This window comes from Battus philenor, unplaced genomic scaffold, assembly GCF_028537555.1.
Source record: "Battus philenor isolate CCGP_79_NKW_IND1 unplaced genomic scaffold, ilBatPhil1.0.hap1 SCAF_28, whole genome shotgun sequence".
Lineage (NCBI taxonomy): Eukaryota > Metazoa > Arthropoda > Insecta > Lepidoptera > Papilionidae > Battus > Battus philenor.
In genome coordinates, this window is record NW_027181691.1 from 925,286 (window position 1) to 952,321 (window position 27,036).

Here is a 27,036-nt window from a genome sequence, read left to right on the forward strand (position 1 = left end):
TTAAAAGTTCCAATGATAAATAAACTTATTTTACCTTTATGTTATCAACTTCGAGAGTTACAGAAGCAACCAGAAAGACAGCTACAGCTATAGAACGAAGACTGCTGTCGCAACAACACCCGATGAGACAAAGAAACAATGTACCCAAGTCACACAGACGCGTGACATATGTTCCAAGTGGCAGAACGAGATCGGGCCAGAACTAGCAGTGGGAGAAATTTAAATTTTAGTTCGTGATTTTCTTATGGTCACTTTTATTAGGGGCTTCTAGTTCTATCTATCTTATTTGGGACTTTATTTAGCAATCATTTTTTTATTGTTACTATTTTACTTTTGTTCTCTTCTCGCGTCCTTAACAATATATAATGCTACTTCCGCTTTTATTCATCACATTTTCTATTTTTCTCTTCTTTTCATTTACAATCCTTATACGTATCGATTTTCTTTCTTCTGTGATAATATAACAAACTGTGATAATAGGAACGAAGATGACGGAAAGAAGGTGATGCACGGGAGACGAATTGAATGTCAAGAAATATAGAAATTGTGAAAGTCAAAAGGGAATTGTAATATTAAAGATTGTGAAGGATGAAAAAAAAATTGATATTCGAGCTGTAACGTCAGCAAAGAGAGGCCATTTAAAAGAAATGTACATCTACAAGCGTTTTAAGTACAAAGAGATTATCACTTCGACATGTACTTTGATATAACTTAGTTTACAATTTAAAATTCCTTATTCCTGTCTTTATTTTTCATTTTACATTTTTTCTCTGATTATTTTTTTCGGTTTAATTTTTATTTTTGTATGTAACCTCTTTTGACCATTTTCTTGCAATAATCTAGGAGTTTGCGGCGGCGTTCTTTATCTGCCATTAGGGAAGTGATGGTGTCACTTTCTACCATTTCTTTAAACTGTATTTTCAACGTTTGTTTAATAATTTATTTATTCTTAATTCTCATTTATATTATTTCTATCTATATAACTCACCAGTGAAGCGATATTCTTCTCCTCTATTGTTTGTTCTCCTTTTCTATATCAACATGTATATAAATCTTCTTTGATTGTTATTGGTTAATTAATTTTGACACTCTTTTTTATAGATCGGAATTGGCAGATTCCGCAGATCAAAACAGGCAACATGATTGACGTTTTGTCTATTGATTGACATATTGAATCTTTCAAAGAAAATTTCGAGGACATTTTTAACTTTGAATTTACATATAATGACACGAATCGGAATGAACATGACGAAGCATTTTTTGGATCATAGTTCACTGCTAGCCAAGTGGCACTTGCTGATTCCACGGGTTCGAGAAGGCAGAGAAATCTCAGGAAACTAGTTTCCACAGATCAGGAGGTCGAAAAACTTTGGTTTGACCAGACTCTGGGGGTTACCTTCAGCTTCATATTATATGATAATATCTCTGACTAAATTCGTTTTAAAACTCTACCTGATTCTTTGTCAACGCGACACGACCTAAAATAAGCGCATTGCCGCTTGGTTGCGGAAACCAGCCTGCTGAAACAAGGCAAGACAAGACTATATATAAGACATAGTATGCACGAATGTTTACATTCGTCTTCTCTTGTAGCCGTTGCGAAAGAAATTGCAATATAACTTAAGTAAAAATGCCGTTGGTCAACACGGATAATACGCTACTATTTTGAAATGTATCATCGCTGTGCGGATATGCGGATGCAAATAGTGGTTTTCACTTTAGCCGTATAACCGTGTCGAGTGTGAGGTGTAAACAAGACAGACGCTCGGACACAAACGCCGTGTCGACGGCCCAAAGCTCACGTGGCGTCAGCTCTGACCTGAATTATAAAAATTTATATTTTAAATATTTTTCGAGAGTACTGTTGTCGAAGAGAAAGTGTTGTGTTTCGGCGCCAAATTGCGCCATAAAGTGACGTACTGGTTTTTTTATTTTTATTGTAATTATTTTATTTTAAAATAATTTCTTCGTGTATGTGTAATTTCTGTGACAATAACTGTTAAGTGATTTTTTTGGGATATCGAACATTATTCAACGATTATCAAAAGGTAAGTTTTAATCATATACAATGTAAGATTGTAAAACGAAATGAAATCATATCACAATTCTTCCGCATTCTGTTATTAATTTCAAACGGTTATTGTAAAAGGGGAGGGAATAGACTTTTGAAAGCGTATGTAAGTGTGAAAAAAGTAAAAGTGGGAGTTGTGACGAAAATGCCATCGTGTTTACGTGGTCATTTTACGCACTTGGCAGGCGTAAGAAATCAAGGTTGTAAGGAGAAAGTGACCCATGAATGAGGACTGTACGCCGCTTATAAAGATGTTAAGGGATATAACGTCGAAGCTAAAACCGGATATTATTGGGATGTAGGAATGCGGGGCTATTCGTGATATTTATATAACCTGTATTAATTGCTTTACGTAATAAAGACAGAGTATGTACTTGTCTAGAAGATGCAATCTCTATGTTGCGTGCAGTTAGCTATTTCGTAATTAAAAATTTAAATTGTAAATATTATATTTCTAAAATAATCTTTAGTTAAAACGATTATTTATACCTATGAACGCTTGGTTGTTTTATATCTACTTGAAAGAATTTTAAATTTATTCAATAAATATTCAAAAGTAAACATTTAATATTCACAAATGTTTTTATTTTATAAAGCTAACAACCTTTGGTATATTCACATTAACGAAAATGATTTAAACTATTTTTGGAAAAAAAATGTTTTTTTTTTTAATTCATATTGCGTCAAAGATAATATAGCATACAACATTTCAACCATAGTATGTCTACTAGACATAGGTGTTTCCCATATATTTTTGATTGAAAATAGCCTGCATAAATTGTCTTTTATCTAAGTTTTATATACACCTTGTGAATGGACATCCTATATGCAGAAATAGAATCCGGAATTTTGTCCACTGCCACTAACCATTCCGCTAGGCTGTATCGCTTACTATCGATCATCTACAGATAATTCGATCATAAATAATAGAGACCACGATTCTCTGACTTATTCATCACAAATTAAAAAAAAAAAAAACAAAATGGCCGACAATGTAATTACCGATAATTATATTAAAACATGATTAAGCCTAAAACAATTTCACCAGTCACAAATAATAGCCATCAAATTATGTGTCATTTACTTTAAATATATATTAATTACTTATGTTATTATGAAATGGAAATCGTTTATTATCTGTTATAGTTAACTGTGACACATGTATTATAAATGTCAGACGCAAAAGCAAATTTGACCTAAAACAGGATAAACGCTTTTGATTTAAAAAAAAATCACAATGCCTGATTTAAAAAAAATATCAATGAACTTTTATTACTAAGTGTGACATATATTTTTAATTATTATAATTTATATTACTAGGGCGTTTTATTTACAATATTTTTTTTTCGCGTTTGCTGAATAATGATTGATGCTATTTGCTACGGATCTTTCTTCACCCAGCTGCGAGTCCCGTCAACGTTTTGTTATATACAATTTTTCAAATGGATAAATACATCTAAAAAGACATCCTATAAATAAATCTTTCTAGTTACAATTACAAGATAAGACCTCACAGGATACGGAAAAAAATGATAAACCGTTCATTAGTTTATTAAGAAGTATAATAATAAATATCCGAACAAATCCAGTTATAATGGCATAATAATTATTGTATGTTTGTTCGCGAAACAAACAAATTGGAGCGAGGCAATTAAGAAACCGTTTTCAACCGTCTAATTATTAATAATTTAATATAAATGCCGGTGTAGTTTTTAAGGCGAAGCAGAAAATCAAACTTTATAATCGATTTAAAATTCTCTATTCAAACTAGAATGCAATACATCTGTTGATATCAATTTGAGTATACACCTATACCCCGATTTACACGGTAGATACGTTCCTGAGAAAAACGTGTAAATCGAAAATTAAAAATTTTCAAGTCAAAACCGTGTAAATCGAAAAACTTGCAGAAAATGCATAATTTTGCTACTTAACAGATGTGATTTTTTCAATATTTTTAGGTGTACACAGAAATAAAAATAAAATGCATTGACAAGTTAAAATATTTAATGTATTACGGAAACAACACTGTTCTTTTATTTAATTACAATACATTAAACAGAAGAACAAAAAATAAAACCAAAGGTGTTTTATTATCCTTTATCACTGTCAGAAATTACTTTTTTTCGGAATCGAAGGTTCGGATTCACTTTCATCACTCGAAGTTATTTGTGCCGATTCGATGTTTGAAGGAGAAATATTTACATTATGAGAGATGGTAATAAAATCGGTTATTAAACCAAAAAAAAAAACTTATTTGGAAAACCGTGTAAAAGCGAAAACGTGTAAAAGAAGTACCGTAAAAATCGGGGGATAGGTGTATTTAGTTATTTTTTTACGACTCAACTGGAGTTATAAGTACACAAGGACTATATTTACAAAATAGTTACATTCGTTCTCGTCTTTTATTCTTCACAAATTCTTTCATTCTTTTCACTCTTGGTAAATTTTAATCTCTTGAAAGAAAAAGAGTCGTTTTTTGTCTTATAAAATCTTTTTTCACTGTCGTTTACATTTTTATTATCTATATATCTTTCTTCAATATTCATTGATTAGCACCTAGGAGGTAGTGGGCAGACTTTCTACTCGTATAAAAACGGGGATGGTGGGGTGAAAATCCGTGGCGCATGTTCCAAAATGAATCTTGTAAAATATTAACAGGCTTTAATCAAGTAACCTACTGTACTAAATCTTTAATCAATTAGATTTAACCAAGCTATACTAAAGCTGGCAGTAGTGTTCTACACATCTCGACCTGTTTTTGATACAGAACCTCGATGTTTTTTTAAATGTCTTCTTCTTCCTTCCCTTTTCCCTTTATTTGGGGTCGGGTCTCCTTATCAATTTGCGCCAGGCCACTCTATCCTGGGTTGTCTCTGCATCAAGTTGAAGTGTTTCCAGTTCCTTTCTGATATTAGACCACCACGTAGCTTTTGGACGCCCTCTCCCTCTCGGGAATTCTGAGAGGCTTAAGGCAGTTTTTTTTAATGTATTTTTTTATATTCAGCCTTACATTTGTAATAGAGACTTGGTTAACACAGGTTCATTAATTTTTTTAAGATTAAAAAAAAATATCTACTCCTTTAGATTCTTACATTTTTTTTCTGTTTTGCATCTTCATAGCTTCATATATTCTAACATTTTGATCAAAAACCCGATGTGTTTAGTGCGCACGGTCGTGTCATATTAAATAAATATATTACGTAGTAATAAACATTTAACTGAGGAATGTTGGCGCCGAAGAGTTTTTGAACGATCACGGGGCGGTAGACGTGGTGTCGGAAGGTCCCCCTAGATGGACCAACGACATAGGTCACTGGAAGTCTCTGGAAGCCCCGGAAGTAGCTGGAAGCCGTTGAAAGTTGCTGGAAGTCGCTGGAAGCTGGCAAAGCCAAAGTGGTCATCGTGGCGATCTTTAATACCACTTCGGAAAGCGTTAGCGAAACTCAGAGAATATATTACTGACAGAGACGAAATAGCTTAAATAATGCTAAAAATAACAGTATTGTCTGTCTCTTTCTGATATTTAAATAAAATAATGAAAGCGCATACAAGATTATTGTTTAAAGGTGAAAGCTAAAGAAGGTTAAATGTATCTCTCATTCGATATCAATTAATATATAGTACACAATATTTAAAATCAATGGTGTCTAAAATAAATTATAGTAAAAAAAACACTTTTTAAAATTTTTTGAGACCACATATTAAAATTAATTATTGTTGATAATCAGGGGCGGCTTTAGCTCGTGTGCAATGAAACCCTGGTGCCCTCTATGCCTTAACCCCCCTCCCCCCGCGGCTATAACTATTAACTTTGCCGTCGCTTCTAAACTTTAAATACGTAAAAAAGCTGCCCATAGGGCGCTCGCGTTTGATAACTGCCGCCACCGCGCTGGCTGGCCGCTTCTGTCATATCATTGTTGTACCATGATGGTCCAAGATGGTGCTCTTAGCTGTCTCAGAGAGCATACGGGCGTGCACAACCTGCATTGGTTAAGCCGCTCCTGTTTACTATCTATGCCTACAGGCTTTGTAATTCCTGAAGTTATTGACCTATCGCGTTCTAATGGAGTTTCAATTTCATTCAGAGTATAACTTTGTACTTAATAGCTATTTATTTATAACTAATGAGTCTGTATGTACATTGGTTTCCGTGTTAATTGTTAGGATGTGTTTACACCATCTGTACATATATATCTGTGAGTTATATAGCAGATGCCGTGTTATATGACACCCTAAGGCAAAATATTTAGAGTACCTTTCTCGTCCATCCACTTCATAGACATATTATTTCTGAAAATGAACTTACAAATGTTAAAAAATTGAGCAAATTGACGAAATAAAGAGAATTGAAAATTGGCGCCAAACATGAAACAAAATGGCGGCAAATCAGCTGTTCACGCACGTGCGAGTGCAACAGAAAGTTAGCATTGCAAATACACTCGCAGTCAAATAAAACGGAAGAATCGCGAAAATTTATGTAACTTGCAAATTAATTATGATTTATGCAAGACATAAACTATGTTAGTTGGAACTTTAATATCAGCATTGGACATAAAAGTAGTGGACATGAAATCTCTGAAATTTCATCTGTCGTTGTTACGTTCCAAAAAATACGACACAAATTGAATTAAGATTTTCTTTAGCAAACTATGTAAAGATCAAAGATAGGTTCCACGAAAATACTACTTTTCAAAATGAAATTTGAACAAAGTAAACATTTAAAATACAAAAATAATATAAAATTTATTACATACAAGAAACAGTAAAAAACGTTTTAAATTACATCGTATTAAATTAATTTATGAAAAACAAAATTAAAATTAATCACTGTCTGATGAATCCATAGTGGCTGTTGTCATAAGTTGGGTTTCCTTCACAAAGAAAACGATCCAATGTTTACTGAAACGTTTTTCTTTCAGCGTAAAATATATTTCCCTGTAGCAATTGATAATCATAACTACCTGGGACATTTTAAAACTCTTTCCGCTGTCAGGATTTTCTAAAAAAATCTCCATAGCATCGTCAATAAAACACATCGCTTTGTAAATTTATTTGGAGGTTATATTTTGTTTTTTTTTTTTATATTTCTATTGTACGGACACTGTCACCATCGCAAATTGCAGTTCGGTAGAAAAATACGAAAATTAAAAAAAAGACTTGAAACCAAAACAACGTATACTTGAAAATATAAAAACGCAAAGACGCGCAGCGAGGTGTTGGTGTATGTAATGGTTGCACACGCTTATTAAGCCTAGGGGCCACTCGGGCAAATCATGAACTGATGGCGGGTCGGCCTCCAGAAGTATAGGTAATTAAAGACAATAAAGAATTGATGATAATTAGAATTAAATATTTTTCGAATGTACGAGAGTATTATTTTTGTTGTCGGCGGGCCACCAGTATTCGACCAGCGGGCCGCGGTCTGTGCATCCATGGTGTATGTCTAAATGTATTCTATATTTACTTTATAATGCAACTCACGGCAGTTGAGATCAATAGGTTCTGGAGTGGCAACCATGAACTGCTATACGCGGCGATGGTTCCTCTACTAGGAGGATCCATAGCATTGTGAATATAGCAGTTAGTTACTTTAATCTGGTAGCGCGAACCGAGTCATCTGGGCGATCTTTGAGGTGGTCATCTTGCAGTGGGCGTTTAGCAGATAGTGAATCGAAAAAGCTGTATTTCATCCTTACATCATTTTTAATGTTTCACTGATTCACCGTACCTTCCAGTGTTTCATTCATATGAATGAATAAATAATCTAATACGCATGTCATTTTTTTTCGAAGTGGTCGTTTTTTTTGTCATCTAGTGTAATTGTTTTCGTGTTCTTTCGCACGCACGGCCGTTACTTTCCTGTTAGTGTAGAAGCAATATATATATCTCGCATCCCTAACGAAATTATAGATGTTTAGGAACAAACAGGTTCTCTATTTTAACTGAAATGAAACTGTTATGTGAAGTAAACGTATTGTTCCATACAGAACTATTAGGTGAACCGAAGAGTAATGTCGCTTTCTTAGTTATTCACATGACTACATTTTTAACAAGTATATATTCACCTTCGTTATCGACAACCTTTTGCCATCCAGTATACAAAGTAAGAAAAGGACCAATATTTAGCCACTTCCGCACATGCAGTGGTAGTCGTGCAACAAAGTGCACCGCCCGCCAGCCCGCTGATAAATGCGTATGCGGCAAACAATGCGAATTACACAACTACCACTGTTAATTCACTTAGTGTTTCACCCCTCCACGGGGCATCTTCAGGAGTAATGTTACATCGATAAGTGTTTGGCACTATGATTCCATTAAATATCCAGTATACAAATTTTCAATGCAGTGCGGTAAAAATTAATCAGTTTTTTTGTGAAATATGTCGATAGAATCGACATTACTTTTCGGTCACCTTAATATTACGAATTGCTATAAAAAAAAACATCTCTATATATAGAATGTTTGGTTATAGATGTAAAAACATAGGTCTGAATATAGGCTTTGATTTTTGATATCTATTTCCATCACCTGTATAAATTTATAGTTATGAGATTTTTATTGAAATACTACAGACAAATAACTTCTTATTTGTAATATATGTCGATTTGTTTTGATATCGTTTTTTCTTACTATATTAACACTATGTTATTTTTTATATTTGAAACCAATGATTTTGGCATAGGATGTATTCTACATTGACGGCAAATTATGTGTTCATTCATCGATTTAAAGCCTTTATACCTGTAATAAATCACCTGTTGTTGTTGAAATTCTTCTAATAAAACCTTGTTACTATAGAGCTAAAAATATTCGGAAGTGATAATACACAAAGACACAAAGATGTTGTGAAGGAGGAAACGTAAATAATTTTTAAAATTCATTACCTTACTATAATATATATATATATATATATATATATATATATATATATATATATATATATATATATTAATATACTTACTAGTATTTTTAATAAAATGTTAAAGTTATAATTTTTTTTTCTTCGGTTTCTTTCTGAGGCAACAGCGAAGTCGAAGTCAGTTATTTATTATTGTATTATATTTATAATATGTATTATTTATTATAAGTATATATGTTATATACGTATGTATGTATATTTAAGTATGTATGTAATATAAAAAATATGTATGTATGTAAGTAAGAGTGTATGTTTATGTTTATTTGTTAGTGAATATGTATTTTATGTACACGTAAACTACCCTTTATTAGTACTTTTACCTTTTCCATACTATGGTTGTCTGTGAGAGATTGCCTTGTGTGATAAGACCGCCCATTGTACTTTTTTGTATATTATAATAAAACTTATTAAACGTGTAAAATAAAGAATATTAAATAAAAATAAATAAATAAGTGGCTAGCACGTGGCCAATATTCATTTGAAATATTTTTCGGGTTAGTCTTCCAATAGTACATTACAAAATACATCATAAAATATTACATACTGAACATGTAAGAATCCTGAAAAAATATTTTATAATAATTATTTAATATTTAATTTATTATAAATACCGAAAAACTGTAAAAGAACGTTATCATGTACCACTTTTATGATCAAATCGATAATAAAATTATTTTTATGTCTACTCCATGTATGACCATTAAACGTCATATATATAACAGATAACAGAATAGTAAAATTCATAAAGAATTGCCTACAGAATATATAGTTTCTTGAATAATTTGTTTTTATCTGTAACTTCAGAAAATAATTTAAATATAATTAATTACAACCATATATATATATATATATATATATATATATATATATATATATATATATATATATATATATACGTGGTTTATCAATAATATGAGGCGTACAGAGCAGTGATTCCCAAAGTTGTCTATATCGACTCCTAGGGGTCTATGACAACTAGGAAGGGGTAAACGTCAGCGAAAAAAAATTTAGGGGTCCATGAAATGGAAATGGGGGTCCACGATAGTGGATCTCAACACATACACTGATAGTACCTATTTACTTACATCATACTATCTTATAATATCAAAATATTTACATTATTTATAAAAGTACCTATAAAGTAAAAAAATATTACATATGTTTATAAAATTGTGTAAGTTGTAGGATGTTGGTATTCGCTTTGTGGTCGCAATACATTTTGAACATACACTAAACTTCACTACAGTTAGAAATTTACAGGAAATTAATATCAGGTAAGTAGGGGGTCTACCTAACACGGAAAAACATAGCAAGGGGTCTACGATTCAAAAAAGTTTGGGGAACTCGGGTATAGAGTAATATAATTATAAATTCCATCTCGGAAGAGGACATCTTGTATCTTATCCGACTAATGGAACTACTACCTCTCATATTTTCCTTCGACTTTTCCAATCACTAAGAATTGTTCTAGAATTTTCTAGTATATTTCACTAGTAAACACTTGATGTCTCGTATATTAAAAGCGGAAATAAATGTTACACGGGTACTAAAAACTTTGGAGAGACATTTACAGTGTGCAGCTAGGATAAAGACCAATGTATCCTTCGCCTTTTGCACACTTTAACATCCATGCAAGAGGTAGTATAGCTGTTATAGAATGGCTTAAAAAAGGCTTTATATTTTCTTTATGATCCCGATTTTGAAGCCTCTTGTTCGATTTCTATCATAGGTGGATATATACCAATATCTCGCTTTGCGTCGTTTCCTTTTGCGCTTTTTTCGAAGTTGCGTCGCTGCTTAATTAGTACTAATTTTCACTGTGCGTCGTTAGATTTTCGAGGTTGCGTTGTTTTGGGTTCGAGTCTTTATTTTTCTTGTAATTTTCTTTTTTTTTCTGAAAGGTGGCAACACTTTTGTTTCTAATTATACCATGCCATCAAAACTCGGGGATTCCCTTTCTAACTAAATATCTAAAAAATTTGAATACAGTTTTATTTTCACTTTGTTTTGCTAATTTTAGAGTGCAGTTTCAATTACGTAGTGTGTTGTGCTTTTTTTTAAAAGAGAATTATAATTTTATGTACATTTTTACGTGTTGTTTCTGGTTACGAAATAGGTAAATATTATTCCAATTTATATAGCAGAGCAGAGTTTTTTATATTTTTTTTATTTATATATTCACTTTGTTTAATTTTCTTTTTAAAAAGTAGTATTTTCGTGACCCCGGAACCTATCTTCGATCTTTATATGGTTCGCTATAGAAAATCTTAATTCACTTTGCGGCGTTTCAATTTGCGTCGTGTTTTTTTTTGGAACGTAACCACGACGCAAAGTGAGGTATTGGTGTATTTATTATGTTTTTTCTTCTGCCTCTGACGCCCACTGTAGGGCATAGGCCTTTCCCAAAGTTAGCGCGTTGACTGCTCTTGCGCTGCTCGCATCCAGTGTTATGTCAGTCTACCTAGTCGGGAACCTTCACCGCGTCTACCTGCTCGTGGTCGCTACTTAATATTATTCGTTAATACTGCTTAATATTACTTAGTATTCGTAATTTACATAATATACTAGCTGATCCCGCAAACGTTGTTTTGCAAAAAAAAAATTTATATTTTAATTTACAAAAAAAACATAAGGGTTGATCGTAGAGGGGTGAAAATTTATGGTTGTATGTATTCTTGTATGCTGTATCATAAAAAAATAAAAACAAAAAATTGCGTTAAAAAAATATTTTTTTTTTTTTAAGTGTGAACAACCTTTATCACTTAGGGGTATAGAAAATAGATAGTAGCCGATTCTCAGACCTACTGAATACGCATATTAAATTTGGTAAAAATCGGTCAAGCCGTTTCAGAGGAGTTCAAGTTCGAACACCGTGACACGAGAGTTTTATATATTAGATATACTCATATTTGCCCTTCGCAATGTCATTATTTCCCATAATTTGCTTCACGATATCTCTCATTCGCGATCGCTGTTTCACGATCGTTGTGTTCTGTCAACTGCCATTTCAGCCACTTGAGACAAGCAATTCCACAAGCTACTCCATATCCAGGGGATCAGGATCTACAACAATGAAAATAAATATACGTGACGCAGGATTTGATCGATACTTCGTTAGCAGATTGTGGTTGTGGTCGCGATAATGACATCCGAATAGGCAGTGCTGCATGCACCGTTGACTCCAACCGGTCCTGTTCCAGCTCCGATATATATTCAGATTGTAACAATTAGCTAATACAATACGTCAGGTGAAGCATCTGACGTAAATTTTTTTTAGCTTATTAGCTTGCGGCTATCGGATCCGCGAGCCCTGAGTAAGAAAAGGACCAATATTCAGGCCACTTCCGCACATGCAGTGGTAGTCGTGCAATGAAATGCACCGCCCGCCAGCCCGCCGATAAATGCGCATGCGGCAAACAATGCGAATTACACAACTATCACCGTTAAATCACTCAACACGTGTTTCACCCCTCCACGGGGCATCCTCAGGAGCCATGTTACACCGATTAGTTTCGAGTAGACTCTGTGTTTGGCACTAATGTGATTCGCATTGTTTGCCGCATGCGCATTTATCGGCGGGCTGGCGAGCGGTGCATTTCATTGCACGACTACCACTGCATGTGCGGAAGTGGCTGAATATTGGTCCTTTTCTTACTTAGGATGGACTTCAGCGAAGTAACGCCTGATTCCATTAAATACCGCGAGCCCTGAGTCCGATGAAGCTGTAAAAGCCAAAACGGCTAACAGCGCCCATCAACATTCGAATATAGCTAGATCAATGTTGAAATAGTGTTGCAAAAATAAAATTTGCATTTAAATGTTGGCAACACCACATTACTATGGGCAATGCGTGGACCGATAGATATTCCATTCCTTTCGTCACCGTGTACAGGGTGTTTCATAAATTAGCATCAATGTGAAATCTGTCGGTGGGACATTTAAATTTTTTTTATTCAATCAGGCGATTGATCTTTAATTTTTTGTCTGTATTTCATAGTTAAAACGAAATTAAAAAAAAAACTAAATATAAAAGTGTGTAGTTATGGTAATATTTATTTAACTACTAGCTTCGCCCCGAGACTCCGTCCGCGTGAAGTTTATATAAAAAAATATATAGTTGTCTTTTTTGTCTTTTCATTTCACAATTTACATAAATTCTTACATCACCTAAAACTCGAAACGTCATATTATTCGTTCGCCGTTTACAATTCAAATCATCATGAACTGTCACGGCGAGATATGAAATTTATTGGAATAACAGTAACGCCATCTGTCTAAAATTAGTCATACTAACTCAGAAACTCGCATACTCATGCACAACAACTTTGTGAAACATCATCATTTGATCAAATGCATAGTTTATGATCCTATAGAGTACATACAGACGAACATTCATTTTTATATGTAGATAAAATATAACCTTATTTCGATCAGTACAAGGAGGTTTTATGTACTATAAATCGATATGTAATTCAAATGAACCGGAGAAGATGTACATGGTGATTGAGATGTGGGACATTTGCTGTCATTTAATTAAGAAAAAAACGCTTAGAAAATTCCAATTGCATTTTTAATATTAATTGTTGTTAACTATCAGAAAGGAAACCCTTCAACTTGATGCAGAGACAACCCAGGATAGAGTGGCCTGGCGCAAATTGATAAGGAGACCCGACCCCAAATAAAGGGAAAAGAGAAGGAAGAAGAAGAAGAAGAAGAAGAAGAATTGTTGTTAACTATTTGTACCTGCAGACTTAGAAATGCCACTTGTTACTGACCTGTAGCATTCAAAGCCCCAAATAAATTTATAAAGGATATATGATTTTAAACCTTTTACAGGTATTTCTTTTAACCCTCTTATCACCGGAATGAACCGTGTGAACATCATCACAACCGTGTCAAGTGATCACCACATCCAAAGATTGCCACTATGATCGATCTTGTTCTTCTCTCATCCAGAGACTTCCCACGACCTTGATCTTGTCGTCAGAACAAAAATATGCAACTAATAAAAGGAGGAACTCCTAAAGAAAAAAATGACGAACCACTGAACCACACTAAGAGCTACAGTGAAGCTCTAGGAGGCATTATTTTATAAAGAAATTATTGTAAAGCTCTATAACCCAAGCTTCAACAACCTTGCACGGTTAACAACACCAACTTCATTCTGAATAAAAGAAAATAAAACATCAAAGGGAAGATAAAATATGTTTACCATTGAATGGATGGTGTTTTTTTTGGCCCCCGCTATTTGGGAGCCTCTCGTACCCCTAATTTGTTGGGACCAGGGACTTTATTTACAAAATGAGTTTTTCAATTATTTTATCTTTATTCTTCACTCACTTTCATACACCTCAATTTCTTTTGTTCTGACTCTGTGTTTGGTACTAATCGGTGTGATTCGCATTGTTTGCCGCATACGCATTTATTAACGGGCTGGCGGGCGGTGCATTTCATTGCACGACTACCACTGCATGTGCGGAAGTGGCTAAATATTGGTCCCTTTCTTACTTAGGATGGACTTCCGGGAGGTAACGCCTGATTCAATTAAATATTTTCTTTTTACATTTATCCCTCAAATTGCACGTGCGGGACAATAGGCCACAAGGTGGGCCATGGTCTGGCCCTCGCCCGGTTCACGGTAGCACGAGGGGTCCTCCTTGAGCTGGGCCAAGACCGCGTCCACCTCGACTTTGCGGAGCACGCGATAGGACTGCGTGGTATTCGGGAAAAATATCCTCGTTACCGAAGCCGTCTCTTCTTCCACATACCTCCTATTCCATTCGTCAAGCATTTCCAGTCTAAGTTGCCGCTTGACAAATGAGGTGGGGCATTCCTCATATGCAGGTTTTGGATGCGCTACTCGAGCCTCCTTCAGGTTTTGGAAATCTTTTAGGGAATCCTATGTCTTGCAGATGGAGATGACGATAATATATCAGGGGGACCGGAGAGTAATGTCCCTTTCTTAAGTCAAAATTCACACGACTACATTTTTAATTAGTTTTTATTTCTAATCAACAATATATTTACTTTCTTTATCGACAACCTTTTAACATCTAGTATACAAATCAATTCCGGAGCGGTAACAAATCATTCGGTTTTTCAATGAGAAAACATTTTGGATATCATCAAAATTTTCTAATTTTTTTACCACCAAGACAATGTTGTGATCAGAATAAATGGTAATAAGAGGGTAAAATGTGGGACGAGTACGGTGGGTGAAGCAGTACCTCACACCTCGATTCGTTAATTTTGTCTAAGGTTTTGTCACAGTGCAGTCTTGCATTGTCATATTTCAGAATAACTTCTTTTCTGTTGACAATTGACGGATGCTTTTCAATCAAACATTGGTTTACTAGTTCTGCATTAACAGTTTGCCCAGGTTTTAAAACAGTGATTCCCAAAGTGGTCTATATCGACCCCTAGGGGTCTATGACAACCTAGAAGGGGTCTACGTCAGCGAAAAAAATTTGGGGGTCCATGAAATGAAAATGGGGGTCCACGATAGTGGATCTCAACACATACACTGATAGTACCTATTTACTTACATCATACTATCTTATAATATCAAAACATTTACATTATTTATAAAAGTACCTATGAAGTAAAAAAAATGTTTATTTAATGTTACGTATATTTTACATAACAGATACAAAATTTTATTTTGAAAAGTTTAAATTTAAATTCAATTAATAAATGTATAAATTAATATGTGTTTTTACTTTAAGTTTTCAACACTAAACTTCACTACAGTTAGAAATTTACAGGAAATCAATATCAGGTAAGTAGGGGGTCTACCTAACACGGAAAACCATGGCAAGGGGTCTATGAACCAAAAATGTTTGGGGAACTCTGTTTTAAAACTTCAAAGTGTACTCTACCAAAACAGAAGTGCCTTTTTGGAGTGTATATCCGGCTTTGCAGTAGTTAGTAGTTCATTTTGGCTCACTCACTGCCTTTTGCGTTTCGGATGTACAGGACTCATTTTTCATCTCCAGTGACCAAGCGATCACTACCCAATGTCAAATATATACATGCACAGAAACACCATTACTTTCCGGTCTCCCATATATTTTTCGTTCAGTTTTAAATTGTTTTTTTTTTATCATGCTGTATAACAATCCTTTGTAACAACAATACTTTATATGTATTTATAACGTGGACATCCTTGAGGCGCTGAATGTTCAATCAACATCTATTTTAAGGTCGTTTGTATGTTTCGTACGTGAACAAACAGATGGCGTTGTTCGAATATATTTACGTTGACTTGTAACCTTCTGTTAAGTGTGGTCGAAGTGATACTTAGCTATTTGCGATGCACATGTCACAATCACTCAGTACTTAAAGTCGTATTCGAACACGTAAGTTTACACAATTATTTATATAAAATTGTTTTGTCTTTGTGTATTGGCGGACGTAACGTGGAGATTATAGTATGCAGGTGTTTAAATAAAACACTGGCTGCATCTTTTCAATACCTGTGTGTTGTCCGTTTACGAAAATATTAAATAAAAAACAGACATCTAATAGACATATGTCACCCCCAAAGTACACCACGATGACTGGTGCTGCGCTGATCGCCGCATCCAAAAACTTCCAGCCACTTTCACTATGTCGCCGGTTCCTAACCTAACCTAACCTAACCTTTTTTTTTATTTCCGTGGGGGAAATCTTCCAATGTTCAAGATGCCCTGCCTCTAGGGGGAGGACAGGGGTATGTGGGATTCTTACCCACTAAAATCCCCCGGTGGTCGCCCTGTGCGCTAAACGGGGGACTGCGGTATCTCCCAGTCAGGGATCGCCACACGGTCTTCCCTCGCGCCGTGCTATTTTTTGATAGCTCGTCTCGGGGTATGCGTGTATACGCTACCCTCGAAACCCTCGTGGTGCTGTCACGATGGTTCAAGACCATGTCGATCCATCGTCCGCCTCAGAGGCGACTCTGCAAGTGGGAGTTTAGGGCCCCCACCCTAAACTCCCGCGACTCCGAAGGCCCCATTTATGGAAGGGGAGCACCATTCACCGGAGGGCCGTCGCGAGGCGCGTCCCTACGCTTACGGCGTCGTCTCCGAGCGGGATCTGTCCTCTGCCGATCCCGTTCGGTCGCCTCCTTCTGGACCATGACAGTCTCACAAAAAGAGGCCACGGCCCTCCACGCCGATGACCCGCTTAGCATCGCCGACATGACTGCTGGCAAGGAAAGGTCCAACCTAACCTAACCTAACCTAGTGGAGACATACCCACGTCGCGTCTCCCGTCTCGTGATCCCACAAGAACCTTTTAGTCCCAACAGCCATCCGTCGCATGAGTTTTTCTTTCAGCGTGATTAAATTTCACATTCACGTAACCGATTTATATCAGTCACGATATACATAAATCGAATCGAACGTATAATTGTAACGTGTTTTAATGTGAACACGTGAATTTCATTTTACATATGTTGACTATTAATTTTTTTTTCTTTTGACGTCTTTCATCTGACGTAGATATATATAGATCATTTGTATTGTGAATTAGGTTTTATAAAATTAAATGTGTGCTTGTTATTGATGTTTGTGAATGTATTTACATTCATCTTTGAGCATGTTTACTGGTAGAACCTACTTGGTTAAGCCCCCAACTACATTGACCGACGATTGGAAGCAGCTGGATTAGGACAGTGCAGTATTACTGAGAGAGATCTATACCTTGTAGTGGACGTTAATCTGCTAAAAAAGAAGAATTAATAGTTTAGGTTGCAGCAAGGTAACATCGCATCACTTAAGATCAACAATGAGAGTAGTGAGGTCTTTCTAGAGCACTGCAAAGGGATAATAGGAGATACCATTAAAAGAAACAAGTAGGCAAAAATACAAAAGCATATAAGACTAGATAAATATTTAAATCTTTGATAAATATAAAGAAAATAGTAAAATAAAAGTTAAAATATAAAAACAGAAATGTAAGAATAAAGCAAAAAATAAAATAAAAATGTAAACATGTAGTATTCCAATGGGAACGTAGCGAAAGTGAGTTGATGAACGACTAATAAAAGATGAATTAATAAATGACATAGAGAAAGAAAAAGAATGAGAACGCAAATAATACGATGGAAAAACTGTTATGTAAATATAGTACCTGTGTACCCAAGACGGAGGGTGGAAGTACGAGAAGGCCCCAAAAAGTCCACATTTTGGGGACCTCTACACAGATAATATTTAATAAAAGTAATAGAATAGACTTTTAGCAAATCGTACGTGATTTCGATAAATATATACTATAGCTGTGTGTGTCAAGCGGTAGTTGAAAATCATATGTCGACTGCTTTTTGTTTACCCATATCTTGTTATGTCATTTGTCGTGTTCTTTTTTTATTTTATTTTTTTCAATTTAAATTTATCGAAAAAGGTTTTATTGCAAATCGTTTAGACCAGAGTTTCCCAAACTTTTTTGTGTCGTAGACCCCTTGCCATGTTTTTCCGTGTTGGGTAGACCCCCTACTTACCTGATATTGATTTCCTGTAAATTTCTAATTGTAGTGAAGTTTAGTGTTCAAAACTTAAATTAAAAACAAATGTTAATTTATACATTTATTAATTGAATTAAAATTAAAACTACTCAAAATAAAATTTTGAATCTGTTATATAAATTATACGTAACATTAAATAAACATAAAATATCATAAAATATATACTCGTACTTCATAGGTACTTTTATGAATAATGTAAATGTTTTGATATTATAAGATAGTATGATGTTAGTAAATAGGTACTATCAGTGCATGTGTTGAGATCCACTATCGTGGACCCCCAAATTTTTTTTCGCTGACGTAGACCCCTGGAGGTTGTCATAGACCCCTAGGGGTCGATATATATATATATATATATATATATATATATATCACTTTGGGAATCACTGGTTTAGACTGTGACTACAGAATGGATAATACTTTTTCCTCTAACATCGCATCTTGAAAGCATGTAAACGATTTCATTTAGTCTTCAAGGACCACGTTTATGTTTTTGAATATGGAAAAGAATTATTGACCATTTTGGTATTTATATATTGCTGTCTTTCCATATTTTGTGCAGGTCATACCCTTGTATCTTCTTATTTGTTTTCTAGCATCTTTAAACTTATTTATTATATTGAAATAAGGTCGTATTTATGTTTATCTGTAAATATAAAAGAACATTGAGGTGTCAAAAAGGAAATGCCTTTATTGTGTCTGTTATTTTAAAAACGAATTTTACGGATTTGATTACTGAAAACGTAAAAATATGTAAAATACTTCTACAATTATGTATTTTGTTTCTTTACAACTAGGATTTCCTTATCCTTATAGAAGGAAAATAAAATATTTCACAACTTTCGACAGGGAAGCCAACGGAATCTGTTTCACAACGCAACCTGTCAGAACTGGTTTTACACATTACATAAGAGCATTCATAAAACTTGCCTTTCACTCAGCGCTGGTTCTTTTCGGTTCATTTCATTTTAAACGAATCGCATTAAGAATTGCATGTGAATTGTTATTGGAAAAAAGAAAGTGTTGTACATTCTTAATTTAAATGTCTACACGATTCGGGATTCTTTCGTAATAATTTCAACAATATAAATGTCATTCATAAATACGTATATCATTGTTACCTAACGTTGGGCCCACGCCCTATAGGGCTTGAATTCTAAAAATTATCCCTACACGAATTTAACTCTTCCTTTCCGAGATATTTAAACGCAATATTTTCGATGCCAAATTAAATATAAAAAAACAAATATCATAATTATTAAAAATCACTCGGAATAATAGATTTAATTTCTAAAAACTCTTTTAAAACAAATTTTAAATATTTAAATTCTTTAAACATATTTTGTACCATTATTGTCATAAATGTTACTATATATCTTAGCCTTTATACACGCCACCCTATATAACATATATATCTTATATATTAAAGCGAAAAGGTTAAATTCTTTTAAAGTCCACTTTTAAATTGGGCCCAGGGTTGGGAGACACTGTTATATACAGTACCCGGCGATAGATATTGCACTTCGATATTTGGAAAAAGGCAATCGGCTAATTTCGGCTTTATAGTGCATTGTCTCTGTCCCACACTATGTGACGTTTTGTCAGTCGTGCGACAGAGATAATGCTCTACGAAGCCGAAATTAGCCGATTATCTCTTTCTAAAGGTCGATGTGCAATATTTATCGCCGCTTCTGTACTGAATATTGCATATCTTTTACATTTAATTGCTTCTCAAATTTTAAATTATTTTTAGGATTTTTTAATCTATTGACCACTCTTAGTATAGGTTATATATGTTACGTTTATTTTTAAATTTATTGAGTTTTTATTGCAAATTATATATGCAAGAACATATATTTAATAGTATATGTAATGATACATACATGATGAGGTACCATCACGAAAACGTGTTAAAAAAATAATTATATTTAATTTCTAATTAGGTAGATTTATTTATTGTGTTATTCCATTTACATGTTACGTGTTTATAATTGAATTTTAATAAATAATTCAATTGTTAAGGATTCGAATTTTAATTAAAATAATCGATTATTATCAATTTACATAATTTCAAGGGTTAAATACAAAAATAAATTATGTTATTTTTTACTATAAATAATTTATTCGTAAGTTAATATATACAGTAAATATATTAGTTCTTCTGTTCAAAAATACTTGGAATTTTTATTATTTTTTTTAATTTGTATATCATTCATAGTATATATGTAATTAGCATTAATTACTGGAAAGTTAGAGTATTTCAGGTATTTTCATTATGTCCTATGAATGACAAAAGTGAGCCATCCAAGCTGATTATAGCTCAGGCCTTTAAATCACCTTGAGAAAGCGGCTTAAAAATACCAATATACACCTATCCCCCGATTTACACGGTAGATATGTTCCCGAGAAAAACGTGTAAATCGATAATTTTAAATTTTCAAGTGTGCCGAAAATGCATAATTTTGCTTATTAACAGTTGTGATTTTTTTCATTTTTTTTTGGTGTACACAGAAATAAATATAAAATGCATTGACAAGTTAAAATATTTAATATATTACGGAAACACTGTTTTTTTTATTTAATTACAATATACATTAAACAGAAGAACAAAAAATAAAAGCAAATGTGTTTTATTATCATTTATCACTGTCAGAAATTACTCTCATTCTTTTTTCGGAAACGAAGGTTCGAATTGGCTTTCATCACTCGAAGTTGTTTGTGCCGATTCGATGTTTACATTATGAGAGATGGTAATAAAATCGGTTATTAAAACAAAAAAAAAACTTATTTGGAAAACCGTGTAAAAGCGAAAACGTGTAAAACAAGTACCGTGTAAATCGGGGGATAGGTGTATTTAGTTATCATTTACGTCGTAGAACGTCCACTGCTAGATATATGCCTCCCTGACAAATGATAAATGATTCTATGAAATGTACAAGGCAGGTTTATATTCAGATGTGAATTGATGATTGTCATAAGGCAACCAGCTTCTTTCGCCTTATGTAGTCCATATACCTTATAGCGAAGGCTTCAGTGGTTACTGCCTTTTCATCTTTCCAATCTTGCTAGACTGTAGCTATTATTTTTGTAATGTTATCTGTATTATTGTTCCAGTCTGTTCAGGACTCTCCCAAATATATCTATGGGTATATATCTTCTTCTTCTTCCTTCCCTTTTCCCTTTATTTGGGGTCGGGTCTCCTTATCAATTTGCGCCAGGCCACTATATCCTGGATTGTCTCTGCATCAAGTTGAAGGGTTTCCAGTTCCTTTCCGATATTAGACCACCACGTAGCTTTTGGACGCCTTCTCCCTCTTGGGAATTCTGGGAGGCTTAAGGCAGTTTTTACCACGTGGTCATCTGGTTTTCGTTGAATGTGGCCATACCATCGCAATCTATTTTCCTGTGTTTTTCTATGGGTATTTATATATATATATATATATATATATATATATATATATATATACACAAGGCATAGACCACCCCAAAGATATCTATGATATCTGATTTATCGACGTCTGAATGTTTGTAATCGTTGTTTCAATCCATAGACGCCCTCTGCAAAACATATGGCTCTCCCAAAGATATCTATAAAGGGATATACCATAATCGCCACACTTGGCAGGCGATTTGGCGATTGCAGTGCGGTATTAGGACGCTGCTGCCTATCCTCAGAAAACTTATTTGTAAGCTGTGGCAATCCTATATAATAAATGCACAAAATGTGAATTATATAAGATTGTATACCGAGAATAAAACTCTACCAATATTCAATTTATTTGTATATTAAATCGTAAATTTCATCACACATCCCATAATTATAACTTACTTCCGGTTCGAAATATGAAAAATTGTTCGGTGATGTTTCGAAGAAATAATTCGCATCCTTAAATAGTATAGGTCAAGATGTACATATATATCGATCATAATTATCTTTCAAGGTTTTTAGTAATTATATCTCGTAGTCTTTTAATCCGTATGCAGATGTCGATTCATTTTATTCGATTCGATTGCCTTGAAATAATCGATTATATATCGATTATTATTTGCCCGGGTTAATGTATTTGATTTATTTCAATGTTCTAGTTTATGATTTGTACGGTAAAGAATTTTTGAATATAATATGTTACTGAGTCCTGATGATATTATTAAGGTCATGGGAAGTCCCTGGATGTTCATCGTGGTGATTGATGGAGGAGGTATATACCTTGAAGTGGACGTCATTCGTAGGGCCCCCATGACCCCACGTCAGAGATGCTCGAGTGGAACGAACATTGGTTTGGTAGGTCGCTATTGCTTGGCTCACTATTACCTACTAACACTTAGGAAAGCGAACTTGTATAGAGCGTTTTTAATTTACTTTTGTGGTGTTTATGTGAAAAGAAAGTTTTAAACTGATGGCCAAGAGCCGGTAGACGCGGTGGTTGGCCCCCCCACTAGGTAGACTGATGAGATAGTACTACTACTACTCCGCTGGCTCAGTGACCCAAAGTGGGTCTTGGCCTCCGAAGCGAGAGACTTCCACTTTCCTCTATCTTGCGCCATCGTCTGCCATTGGTTGACATTCAATTCGCGCAAGTCTGCCTCAACGCGCTCGATCCAGCGATACCTGGATCTACCCACTGGTCTTCGACCCCTCGGTTTTTCCAGATACGCTACCTTCACGCTCCGATCCGATCCCATTTGCTCCAAGTCACCAAGCCAGCGGATTCGTTGAGCTTTATATTAGCCAATGATATTTAGCTGTGCTACTAAAGTCTCAATTTCGGCATTCTTTCGGAGCCTCCAAGATCCGTCTTGATTTCTCCCCCGCGCTGGGCCTCACAGCGTAGGGGGGCGTCCCCGGGTGGCGGATGGGGGGATGGTCGGTAGCACAGCCTAGCTAAGCTAGCCGGCTATGCCCGAAGGACCCGTTGACCAACGAAGGATGTGGTCCTCCAGCACATTGGGGGTTGTGCGGAGGGCTAACTACCCTCCCACGTAAAAACACAACTGTTACGAAACCGAAGAGAGAGACTGATGAGATAGGGTCAAGGGAATTCACTAGATGCGGGCAGCGAAGCACCAGTCATCATGGCGATGTTTGGGTGAGACTTGTGCCTAGCAGTGGTCGTCCATCGGCTGAAAAGTAAAAGAATAATATTCAGCACTGAACGAATAAAGGTTCACAATGAGACATTTCCCTGTATGCCTTCCGGAGTAATTAATAAAATTCAAGTTAAGTAAATAAACGTCATTTCATTATGCCATTGAACTTTCGAGTATTGATTATTTAAAAAAATATGATCTGTCATTTAAAGTTCGATGATATTTAATCTGTTGTGTTCCGTCGTCCTGACCGGTTTTCCCGTCAAAATTTATTTCCGAGGATCCAGAAGCTGGGGCCTCTACGGAATGTCCGGACGAGGTCGTGTCGAAGGCAATCGTGTTGTTTGACGGCCAACGTCGAGCGGGCAAGCGGCTTTGTAAACAATTTGTTAAGTCGAAACATCGAGGCCTGTCGTTTTTTATTACTCGATTTGTTTACAACGATCTCCGTTGAATTTAAAAATAAAACCTGTCACGTTTTAATATTTATTACTTGATTTATTATAAGTAAAAATTCAATTAAGTTTAATACAGGTCGATTGGTTATCTGTGGTTTGAGTGGGTGAAAGCATAGCTCATAGGTCAGCAAAAAGCTTCACCTTGTATAAAGTGATCACTCTGAAATATGTCACATTATTTTTTTTAAAAAGAATGCGAAAGGACAATTATTTCCGGCAGTACAGTCAGTATGGACAGATAGTAAATAATAATAATTATTAATATGTATTAATACGAATTTAGAAAAAGCCTTTCTTCCTTTTTAAACGATTTTATTTAGTTCGACCCGTACGGAATTTTTTTATTTGGGTCAAAATTATAAATTGAAATTTAAGCATTTTCCCGTTGTCAGATTGATCTAAAATTTGGTACACACATTTAATTTAGATGACAATACAATATAATAAAATCAATAACATTATAAATCTAAGATGGCCGCCGATACGAAAAGGCGGATTACATATTTTTCCTTAACCCCCTCAATATGGGTATCAAATGAAAGGGCTACACTAGTAAAACACGATGATTATGTCAAAATTTAAAATTCAAGATGGACGCCGTTCCAATATGGCGGACTAGGTACATATTTTTCCACAACCACCACAATATGGGTATCAAAAAAAAACCGTTTGTAAACCGTTTAACTTAAAAGTTTTTTTAATGTATTTATTTACTATTACGTTATTTATTAATTTTAGGATTAGATTTATCATGTATTAATTGATGTCAAATTAGTTATATATTTACTCATAATGTTTTTACACCAATAACGAATCATACTGTATATAGTGAAAGTATATTCTAAAGGTAATTGATAAAATTATAAGTAAGTATAAAAGTTTAAAATTTTTGAGTAAAAAACGTGAATGATATTTAAATGCCTATATAAAGCGGCTGATAAACCATCGAGTAAATACGCGTACTTGTGGCTCGATGAACTTTCGTCTGTTTCATATTAAGTTCGCGAACTTCAACATAGCGACTTTTTTATTATCTATAGGCAAGCGTTTGAATTCTGTATCGCCTGATGTTAAGTGATGATTAGGTCCTCGGTGCTACATGTATGCTTAGAAGAAACCTATTTAAGAAAAGGACCAATATTTAGCCACTTCCGCACATGCAGTGGTAGTCGTGCAATAAAATGCACCGCCCGCCAGCCCGCTGATAAATTATGTGACGAACAATGCGAATCACACAACCGCCACCGCCAAATTACTCAACACGTGTTTCACCCCTCCATGGGGCATCTTCAGGAGTTATGTTACACCGATTAGTGCCAAACACAGAGAAACCTATTTACTCTTGACTTGAAGACTCCCCAAGTTAAAATTAATGGAATATAATTCTAAATTTAAATTAATTAACTGTTTTAAATAACTTTTTTATAAATATGTTTTTTTATTTTATTTAAAGTAACAAAAATTCTTTCTGTAATATACTTTAATATGGTAAATATTAACGATTAAAAAATAATAAATGTTAGAATAAAATAAAATATGTTAGAATTGTCAGAAGTGGCTGAAGGGCTGGCAGGCGGTGCACTTTATTGCACGACTTTTCTTACTTAGGATGGACTTCCGCAAGGTAACGCCCGATTCCATTAAATATCTGCATGCTTCATCATCGAACATCGTTGCTTTCCATCAGGCGAGTTGGTAGTTAAACACAGAGAAGAATGCGTTAAAATCTGAGTTTACCACGATGTTCGATATACGAAAATCCTTGTTATTGAAAGGCCTTGTAACCAGTAAATCTGTACATTAAATATAAGCCAAGTTTCTCTCAGGAACCCGTCTGAGTGGTTATATACATATTTCACCGAACCGAGAGGCTGTAAAAGCGTCTGTGTGGCAAACATTATGCAACATGTACACTGTCTCTACTCTTATCCAATCGTCGGATGTAAACACCACTTAAGCGGTAATGCTTTACGTAATAATGGATGCAAATCGAATAACAACATTCATATAATCCCAAATCAACTGCTGCTAATTATTTATACATAAATTCTATGAATTTTTCTGAACATTGGCTTGATCTATAGAATTCCAATTGCCTGCTTTCAGCTTCTTTCGATGACTTTAACAAGGTGTATATAATAAAGTTCAACGAGATATCCAAGACATTCAGTTGCATAGTTTTAAATCTAAAATTTAAAATTTATTTATTAAATAAATCTTATTATAGCAAAAGTTTTTAGTTGATCGATATACGTGGAACATGGTTTGTTTACTGATTTGTTGTTCAAATTGTTAAATTTCATTAAAAAGAGCAACTGTTAAGTTTCTAGTCGGATCTTCTAGAACTTCAGCCATCTAGTAGTAGTTTACTACCTGTTTTGTTAAATAATCGACCATTCAAAAGCGCATGTAAATACCTACATGAATACATATATTTTGAATTTCGGTCATGTGTCTACCTTGTGACGTCATATACTTGCCGGTCCGTGGACTCCACTATAGAACCTTAAGGCTTCAGTGGCTATGTGGGTTATACTGCCACTTCAACCTGTCAATCAAAGATATGACAGTTAAGGTCGTTTTACTATTGGCATATAGGGTAATTGTTAATATAAACTTTAAGACAGGTGAAATTTTCAGAGTTCCTTGGATCTATGGTGGGTGGGTCCATCGTGTTGTAGACACAGGGTTTGGGTACAGAGCTCGGGGCTGACTACCTAAATAGCATGTCAAGGGAGGTCTTTTTCTCCATAGGATCCTCACCTTCAACGACCAGACACTACTCCCTATCTAATCAAATATTAAGAATCATTTATTCTACTAATATGATGATCTTGACGGGGTAATTCTCCAGCAATTTATAAACAGATTTCATTTTTATACATCTCGCTCATTTCATCACCCCATCATCATCATTCCAACCATAGTCCGTTCTCTGATGGACATAAGCCACCCCCATAGAATTCAAATAAGACCAAGTGTATCATTATTA

At 34.6% G+C, this 27,036-nt stretch overlaps 1 protein-coding gene across 1 annotated transcript in view; it reads left to right on the forward strand.

The window, feature by feature from the left end:
* The first annotated feature begins 1,787 nt into the window (after positions 1-1,787).
* Positions 1,788-27,036, forward strand: part of snu (snustorr) — a 126,173-nt gene continuing 100,924 nt past the window's right edge. The window contains exon 1 of the mRNA XM_068769531.1: positions 1,788-2,048. The gene's annotated coding sequence lies outside the window, so the exon portion shown is untranslated. The remainder of the gene's footprint in view (positions 2,049-27,036) is intronic.